Source organism: Zootermopsis nevadensis, unplaced genomic scaffold, assembly GCF_977971745.1.
Source record: "Zootermopsis nevadensis isolate Lab colony 2312 unplaced genomic scaffold, Znev_1.0 Znev_ptg000061l, whole genome shotgun sequence".
Taxonomy (NCBI): domain Eukaryota; kingdom Metazoa; phylum Arthropoda; class Insecta; order Blattodea; family Termopsidae; genus Zootermopsis; species Zootermopsis nevadensis.
In genome coordinates, this window is record NW_028259192.1 from 21,419,950 (window position 1) to 21,430,232 (window position 10,283).

General features: G+C 36.4%; 1 long non-coding RNA gene across 3 annotated transcripts in view; it reads right to left on the minus strand.

The window, feature by feature from the left end:
• The window catches only part of LOC110830210 (uncharacterized), a 266,347-nt gene extending 262,090 nt beyond the window's left edge, over nucleotides 1–4,257 (minus strand). For 2 of the 3 annotated variants that reach the window (XR_015532515.1, XR_015532516.1), the window contains exon 1: nucleotides 3,914–4,257. This is a non-coding gene — a long non-coding RNA (uncharacterized LOC110830210). Of the gene's footprint in view, nucleotides 1–3,494 lie in introns of all 3 variants that reach the window. The other variant, XR_015532519.1, reaches the window with a different exon arrangement.
• Between the last annotated feature and the right edge of the window lie 6,026 nt (nucleotides 4,258–10,283).

Consider the following 10,283-nt stretch of genomic DNA (forward strand, 5'->3'; position numbering starts at 1 on the left):
GGTGCGTACTGTGTTTTAAAAATACCTGGGGAGGAGAAATTTTGCCCTGTAAACCTTTCCATCACAAACCTATCAACGTTGCTATTATTCTCTTGTTACACGTGTGTCCGACGAGACCACAGTGTAGATGAAGGCACGTGTTAGGCTATCGACAATTATTTTTTATTTTCATTAGTGTTCTAGTGTATCGTACTGTCATATTAAAATCCTCAAGCCACTGATACAAACTCCAACAGCGCCTTTCTTAAACGACACATTCATCTGTACGAATAAATACAGTGGAAAAGTTTAAAATAAACAAATTAATGATACGATATATGATTAAAAAGTAAGAAATAATCACGGACAAAAGAATTGTAAAACGTTGAGCTTCATAATTTGTAAACACGAAATCTCAAAAATAAAGATGTGTTTCCGTGATTAAATCGAGGAGGGGGGTTAGAACAGAAGATATACGAAGCGCGTATGAGAGAATCCTTACAAAATTATTTTCGGAAAATCAAAAGTGAGAAAGAACATTATCAGACGTAGATGAAAGGGCCATATTAAAATTAATATTACATAAATAAAGACGAACAATTGCGTAGGATTAAACTCACTCAGAATTGACATTCAGGTTTCTTCTGTTGTTATAAAGTGTAAATGAGCGTAAATTTTAAACCCTGCGTGTAGTATGGGCCTATGAATTTACACTAAACATTCATTAATCACTCGTAAATAATCTAAGCAATATTGAAATCCAAGGCTCACTGCCAAATCACAATGACAAATGTGCGTGCCCCGGTACAAAATTTAAGCCCCCAGTAATTCCACACTGCAGATACATTACAAACTCAGCACCTGATAGCACCTTCCCCTATTCCGCGTAAAGTTCATTATTCCATACCCAGCCATAGCATTATCGTCCTTATAGAATATTCAGTTAGGACCTTTTTTTAAAAGAGACTTTGGCTACAAACGGAGGTTCTGTTCTATCGCAGAATCTCAACGCACAAGGCAGCAGGAGATTCCACCAAAAATTTGCCAACGTTATAGGAAAAGATAATTTTTTTGTATCACAATGTATTTCGCACCATCCCGAGAAGAAATCTATAAATGTAACAGGAGACAACTTCAGACACTAAAACCTGAGACGATAAAAAGTTTTCGTAAGGCATAAAGAGTAGAAGAGGAATTCAGACACCGTCATTTTTGGCCTTACTCCTTCATTTCCTATTCTCCATCTCTCTCTTTATATCGTCTCTGTCCTTGTTCTTTCTCGTCTGTATTCAATTTTACCTTTTCTTCTGTGCTATTCGCTTCACTGACTGCTCTTCTCTGTGCAGGGGCGTGGCTACATTAAAGAAAACAGCTGACCTAGGCCTCTCAGGGCAACAAAAGTTAATATGGGTCAATCAGGAAGTGTAGTGGACTTACAGACCTATTACAGAGTCCAGAGATAGTAAAAATTATTCTTTTCATTTCGCTATAATAACAGAAGTTAGATTCCAACAGAGATCGCTTTATGCATTACAACTTATATTCCCTGCTTTTGATATGACAGTAAAGTGAAATGACAGTGTGTTTGTTCTGCCGTGAATCCTTTTAGTAAAAATAAAACAAAACTTATAAGAATATAAAATATAATCTATTCGTCCCGTTAGTAATTCAAACCAAATAAAAAAAAATTATATATCTTGACAAGTCCACGCCCAGAAGAGATATTCCAAAAATATAATTCATTAATCAAATAAAACAACGCGTAAGAAAGGTTAAATGTGATCTGAGATATTGGCCGACGTTTCGGATGTGGTCACTGCCTCCATCGTCAAGGCAAACACATCTTCAGTAACTTTTTGAACGCCCTGTGCAAATGACCATTATAAATCCACGTGGTTTAGGTCCTGTGGCCTTGGCCGAATCGGAATAAATTCCGATATAATAAATCTTTTGGACAGACGGTGGACCGATCTCTCGTCCCTTGGGCTTCAGAGAAGAGTGAGCACGATTTCGACTTTTTTGGACGGGAAACACAAGTTTTGACGTCAGACCATGGAAAGTTCTCTGTCACGAATGATACTTCATTTTTTTTTCAAGCTGCCTGCTTAATCTAAGCTCAACAAGAATATTCATTTCTCTGTTGCTCAAAAATCTCTCACTCAACGCCCTAAAAAAAAGTGCATTTGTCTGTTTTTATTTTCTGTAGTGTAGTATTAGAGCCCGACTTTTTCCATTATACCAGCTTGGGAGTCAGACATAAGACAAAAACATTTAAGCTGCCGTTTTTGACAAGAGCTAAAACAGTGTGTCTCAAAAATATATACACATTTTCAATTAATTAAATAAATACATTTTAATAAACCAAAACATTTCGTGCATCAGCACTGATGCTTAGCGAATTCGCGAATCTAATGTAGATGTTGAAAAATGACCACTGTCAGCTTCTTGGCACATTTGACAGAAGAGAGAGAGGCCGACTGACAAGCGGTCACCGAAGGTTCTGCTGAGTACGCAATGCCACTTATGACAACAGATACTTTAAAGTCAGTTAACTTATCTTTCTTCCATTCTATACTGTTATATGAATTAATCTTCTGGGAAAATTCAACAGACAGTAATAAAATATTTTACATCCAAAATAAGTGGAAGTATAGTAAATTTATGAAATAATTTTTCATAAGAAAGACTGACTTTAACACCCCGTTTAACCTATTTAATTTATTTATAACATTTGTGGTGAAAATCTTGGGCAGATCTCAAATAAATTCGGATGTACACAATTTGAACACAAGACGTAAATATGACCTTCATATTCCAAAATACTTATCTCACTAAATATCAAAAAAAGTAAATTATACAAGTATCAAGTTACTCGATAATATTCCACCTAAAATTAAAAGTTTAAAAGAAATATTTAATTCTGAATTAAAATATTACGTCTTAACTCAATCCTTCTCCTTAGATGATTTTACATCTGTTAAAAATTCTTAAGCTTTATGTACGTCTACACGTGAAACCAGTTCTGTACTGTCCTTTATTTTAGCCCGAAGAAGGATTTATTGAATGTAAATAAACTCTAACTACCGATTCAATCTAATGGGTATAAAAATGAACGTCCAATAGTAGCATAATATAAAACAAGAAATTTGTCAAATCAAACGTCGCTAATCGATTGTGTTGTGTTGACTAAAAAATCTAATTTACGTAATAAATTTCACAAAGTTCAAACTTTACGTTCAAAGTACATAAATTTCCAAACTCACTGAATATAGGGATGCCGCTTATTAGTTAAACTTAACGAAACTGATATATGACTTAAAATACGAGTACAAGTCGAACTATACGCAGCCTGTTAAAATTCAGGTCATCAACAGAAGGCTAAAATCTAAGTAATTGACTTCATTAGTGTCACTAATTAGTGCAGAGAGTCGTGAGGCTTACAGGCCATTAACAATAGAAAGTAAAAATAAAACTTAGATCAAAATAAGGCACACAGCAGAAAATGTTATACTTACCTAGTTGCCAATCATCCCGGTGTCTTAATTTCACAGTAGAGAACGTACACTCGTTATCCGCCATTACACATAATAATCTTATCACGTCCTACTTATTCTGTTTCTAGCCGAAGAAATACCACTTGAACACAAATAACTTTGTCATTTTCTGCACTATCCTAACCCTCTTTACGTAATTATAAGTTTACTTCCAATTACACACTCAGTAAGATTTGTAGTTTTCACGGCGATGATTTTGAAAATGGCCAAATTCTAGAACGTTCTAGAAGACCACGTGGCGATGCAACGCAGAAGACACGTATTTTCCATTACACACCGATTTCCTTTCGAATCAAGGCTAAATGCTATATAAAAGTCTAATACATTCGGTGTGTCCACTTCTCTAAACAAATTCCAATAACGAACTACAATCTACGTACCTTAAATCAAACGCACAGTAACCGTACATTCTTCTCGGACTGCAGGCCGCGACACGTGGTTGAAATAATTTATTACATTTAGTCGTCGTGAAATATTCAGATCATACAAATATAACTGTAGTTATCTGTTATTCTGCAGTATATTGCAAAAAAAAGTCACCTCAACACACCACTTCACACAAAACAACCGTTTTCCTTTCCTCCTGACAAGACACTAAAGTCCACTTCTACTCGCTCTGAAAGCTACGCGGTTTAATACAAAGTGACTTGAAGCTCAAAGCCTACTTTACGGTAGTAAGTTTACGTATGACAATATAGTACCAGATGTAAATTTGCAATTACAATTAAACCTGTAAAATAACTGAAAGAAATGTCGAGTCTACCTGCTTATTAATTAATTTTTAGCTTATATAACGATAATTTAAATATTAAAATATACGCTTCTAGCCATGGTTCCTAAACTATGTTTTCCATGGCCACTTAAAAGTTTCTGACGGTCTGCCTAATGCTAAAGATAAGAATAAAGAAGTTACATGTTTTTCACAAATATCTTTGCACTACTTTTTTACGTATTAATACAATATCAATGCATTTGACAGTCTAGCCGCACTGAAATTCTAGCAGCCGGATGACAGCCCCGTTCTGCTTCGTACTCCTCGCCCGTGGACTTAAGATCAGTTCAGCCGATTAGTGGGTAATGACAACGTAAGGGGCAATATTAAAATAATGATACAGAGGAAATAAAGCGTTACAAATTATATAAACACGAAAAATATTTTTTTCAATTTTTGAACAATTATAGGGGGTGTTGCCACTGGTAGAAAGATTTTGTGCACGTTGCACGAGGCCATATTCGATCAGTTCCTGATTTGTTTGAACTCAAAATAATTACTTTTGCTAAACCTGGATTGAAGTACGAATAAGTTTGGGAGAGAGTTAAGGTAAAGCCATACCTGGGTTTTAGTAGCCCGCCATCTCGGGGTCTAGAAAGGAGACGAGACGTCGCTGAAACCACTGACGATAGATGGAGCCCTTCCAGTACCACTTTACTGATCATGAATTTCAAATACACTGTCTTAGATCTTAACACAGAACTCTGGAGTTAATGTTGCTGTGTTTGATTCCCACTGGACGAAGTTTCTATGTCTGGACGAATTTCGGGATATCAAAATCATCACATTTCTACTATTCATGGTCATCTTTATACATCTCACGTGACTATGTATAACTTCTGCAGTTAAAATGTCGTCGTTGAATATTCCGAGAACCAACAAATTATCATAAAACTCCGTCCAACTGCCTGAGTAATGGTTTCATCTGTGAAACCGTATAAGAAACTTTGCCCAGTCCATTTCTAGGACTTAATTCTAAGAGCCTAGACATATGTAAAAAGTTGGATGTACAGGATTGTGGTAATTTGGCACTGGCAGGATCGAGAAAAGATTCGAGCATAGGATAAATCTCGTGAGAGCTGGTATCCAGTATTGAACCGTGGATTGGAGGCGAGGGCACACACTTGACCCAAAAACATGATGAAACTGATTTCTAAGAAGCTTCACGGACATAATGATGAACGAAATGTCTAAATACATTCGAGATCAGTCAGCCGTGAAAAAGATGTAGAAATGAGACGATCGCGAAAACCTTAGAAAATATGTTTATTCCTTTAGGAAAATTGTAAAAATAAACATCAGCAGTTTCAATATTAAAATTCTTTCTAGTTTTAAGCGTGTAATGAAAATAGTAGCGCCCTTAAAATTCAGAAGGATTTGAGAGGTCTTAACGGCGGTGAAGATGGCTGTGTTCCGAGTTGTAGCGCCGTGATGATTACCCCGATGATGGAGGAAGGAAGGGCCTCTTATATATCGGTAAACGTCTACCACACTACTCGACGCTACAATCCAGAAGACAAGTCACCTTAATTCCTTTCTGAATTATTCCACAATAGCTCTTTGTGAAGGACAGACAGATACAAACAGTTAAGAGAGCTAAGACCTTTGTTCAGACTTAAACCCGGTAGGCTACATATTTGAATGGTTATTGAAGACAGCAAATTCTGTCAAGTTACTCTCAAGGAAGTGAAGAAATGGTCGTTTCTAATTCAAAATAAACCTAAATAGTAGCAGTGGAGCGTCTTCCAAGTAGGTCGTATTCACCGAGAGATATTCACTACGAAGAGACGAGATAAAGGAAAGATCCAGTCTTCCTCGGATGAAAGACTGGTAGTTACAACTGACAAAGCTGTCTCATACAACCAATTCAGCCACTCTCTGCCTTTCATCTCATGGGCCCTTACTTATTAACAGCAAGCTCATTAAAACAGACATTCTCCGATCATGATGAGTAAACCGCTTTTAAACAGAGTTTACAGTGGAATCGTTCGTTCTAACAAAGCCAATCTGTTAAGACAAGAATTTCGTGCGTTTTTCAAACATGAACGAGGTGAATACTGTACAGGCCCGGAGGACACAAATGTAACCCTTTACGAGGTCGTAAGTGTACTCGTAAGCAAAGTCAGCTGTTCGGTAACTTGGAATTTCACCCACAATGCGTTCTCACACTGTGCTCCCCAGTGTAAACGACTATTCGTATTGCCTACACAGTTTTTCCATCGATATTTGTAAAAGATCTAGTCTGTAAAACGATGTTTCCTTTAAGGCACGAAGCAAATTTTTAAATGACATTTAAATTAACTTCCCGCTTTGACCAGTGGAAGCGACCATTCTGGGACAGTCTTTGTTTAATTCACGAAAGCAAAATTTCATTTCCTACACGTACGTTAATTGATTAAATCGACTGATAACTCATAGCGTAGCCTTTCATTCTTAGCGAGATGCATCCGTCCGTCTGTCTGCCTACTCCCTGATTTAACGGGAGACCACGTTTCACACACATACAGAACTGTACGTTTCAATCCTTCACGTTTTCAGATAGTACAATACTGAACGTAGTGGTTAGTACTCCCGACTCGTATTCGGAAGGTCCCGGATTCAAAACTCAACCCGAACAGCGGTTACCCTGAAATTTCCGTGTTTTTCCTCGGTCAACCCATTCAAATTCCACAACAGCTTGGTTCTACGTTATTTCCAATTCATTATTCAGTAACCATCCTATAATTCAAGGCGAAATGTCTAAATTACAAAATATGAGACGAGAAGTCGAAATATTAAGAACATGGCAACATATCCCAGAATTTGATCCACTAGTTACTTGTTCGCGAATGCCAGGTTTTACGCGCTATATTTTGAGCGACCGGAAGTGATAACATGTTTACAGGCAGACAAAATGAAGCAGAGCAGTCCTCTTCCAGTGTTAGTGAACGAGCCGGTCACGCATAAGCGATTATTCTCAGAACTGTCCACCGGAAGCTTACATCAAATCACAACACAGCCTCCAAATCAATATCGCATCGTCGCCACGTCCTTTTGTTAATTGGGCTGTGCGCTAATCAGTTCTATTTTTACATCTACGCAAAGAATGTCACAGAGTTCCATACGTAATAATTGTAGAATCTAAACCGCCCTGCCTTCCTACTGACGCGTCCCAAAAATTACGTTTTGTTGTAGAATCGTTTACCATTACCACAAAATATTAAATTTTGTGTTACCATGGATGTTAAAGTATTGCTCGTGGTATTTCGCCAATCTTAATGAGTGAGGGTTTCTCCAGCAACAAAAATATAGACATTTTACCAGAGCCGATCCCCCATATGGGTGCATCGCACTCGGCCGGCAGCATTTGAGGGACGGCAAGTTGCTATGGGGGCACAGAATTTTGAAGCATCGCATTGGAGTGCCGAAAATCAGGGGTGGAACCAGAGGGTAGAAAAGTACGCAATTGCCTACAGGAGTCACGGTTGAAGGGTCGCTAAAAGGAACTGAAATCCATCCATAATTAAACATGGTAATCTAAAAATATAAAATTTTAGTATTTGTACATAGGGACAGCAGATATGATCGGCGTGAGTCTCCATTTTACAAAGACAGTTACCCACTAAAGTTGAAGTTCGGAACGACTTCAGTGCACGACACGGCTTAACCACAAAAGCCAAAATTAAATAAACTTCAGTACAGTTTCTATTTAAGTCATCGTTTGAAAATTCTCATGAATCAGTACGAGGCAACCTTTAAGAAGCCTCAGACTGGATCTAACTTTCTCATTATGGCTGTGGGGCATGATATTAAAATATCAAGTTATTACCGACAGCTGACAGAAATCAAGTCTTTAGTCTAAGCTCGTGTAAAGTTTAAAAGTATCGAATTGTTTCTGTTAAAAACATAAAACATCTTGTTATTTTACACATGAAATAGATTATAGTTTCAAATCAAAAAAATGCATTAAAAATCGTATAACTTACGAGGGAGTGGCGGGTTAAAAAAGTTGCTGATGGATGGACAGGGAGTTACCCATCCCAGCTTTTAGGTATTCTGAGGACAGGTTTACAACACTTAAATGTAATGGATGCTTAATAAAATTCTGATGTTTCAGAGACAGTCTGTCTTCATCATCAGGAATTAGCAAGCAAAGTAACACACGTTGATAAAAATTGCGTCATTTACGAAAAAAATTTCGGGGAATCAGAATTTGAGGTAAGAGTTCGTGTTTGGATAACCCACCCGCCATGGACGATGGAAACCCGGAAAATTTCACAAAGACAGAAACAATTTCTGAAACACTGCAGTTTTATACCTCATGCACAAAAGACAATTTCCTACAAATATTTTATTGAACAGTATCTGCTACTCAATTGTGAAATAACTGGCCAAATTAACAATACGTATATCTAAGTGTAATGCAATATATTTAAAGTATACACAGAGTGTTTAACTACGATGATTATAACACAGTTAATCACAGCAATAAATAATATATTTGTGTTCAAGGACACTCGTAGAATATTTTTTTATATACTACAAAAATAGTATCAGTGCGTAAGGCTACAGTTAAATATTTTAGAGTGGAAAATTAATAATTGACATATTTGTTGAAAAAAATTACCTAGATTTTTTTTAACACAAAGATAGATAGATAAATATATAAACAATAAATAGAATGATATTTCTAATAAAAATGTGTAACCACTCCTACACACGAAGTATTTAAATTTTGAACCAGTTTGTGATAAAATGTGATTAACGCAACTTCAAAGTCCCTGTGGTAAAAACCACTTCTAGTGTTATTTCAAGTATGAGAACATCGATAATTATTTTTTTTTATATATACGGTCATTTTACCACACAATTTTAAAATAAAAGCAACAAACTATGACCAATATCATTATTAACATTTAATTTATGAAATATATAGCACTGATATATGCCCCCCACCCCCCCACCCCCCCAGATCAGCTGTAAATTTCAAAAAAAAAAAATAGCGTAACGTCACTGTAACCCACAAATTTAATTTGTGGTTCTCTGACAGTGACGATATTTCAATAGAACATGACTTGAAGATACATAACGAAAAACATTAAATAAAATATAGTCAGATGGGCCGTTTTTAAGAGAAAATCTTGTAGACTAAGAAATATGATATACATTTCGTATTTCCTGGGTGAAGTCAAAGATTAATTTTGACAGTTTTGTTAACAAAATCCATCACAAACCAGGCCAAAGATAACCTACCAAGTAAGTTAGTACGTAGCGTCAGTATATGTAACTACGCGATCTCACCTTCTTAACTGTCCGTAAATTTACACACAGATCTTTACAGCATACAGTGAATTGAAATAAAATAATTTTACATATAAAAATTGTGTAAGAACTTCTAAATACATTACGATAAATCACAAAGCATTTATTCCTCTCAGCCCCTGTGTATAAAACAGGATAAAATACATGACAATCATTCCAAGATTCAAGCCATCTGAAATATCATCCTACTATTTTCAATGAAATACATTTTATTCGTGTTTACAAAACAAAATGTCGACTACCAAATTATACAAACAATTTCGAAATAATCCAATTTGCGGTTTAGCGAATTTTTCAATCGCTTTTTTTTTTGAGACAAATGCAAGAAGTAAGAGATGAAACTTTCATGATGACTGAATGCGATCGGCCGTGTGAGAATTTCATTGTAATCCGTTGCTTCAGAGATCGTCTCTGCCTCCTCTCACGCGGGAGATCGCCAAAGAATACTTCGCTGCAATGTCAAATTTCATTTCTGAACGCATTCCACCTAACAGCCCCCCATCTAAGCCGCAAAATCTCTAATTTATATAAAAAAAACCCTACAATTCTACAAGCGAAATAAAGGAAAACAAACAGCCACAAGTGACGTGAATCACTCGCGGAAATACGTAAATATACAAAATGGTAAGAGAATCCGGTAGTAACTTCTTTCCATACAATCGTCTCCTGTTTCTACC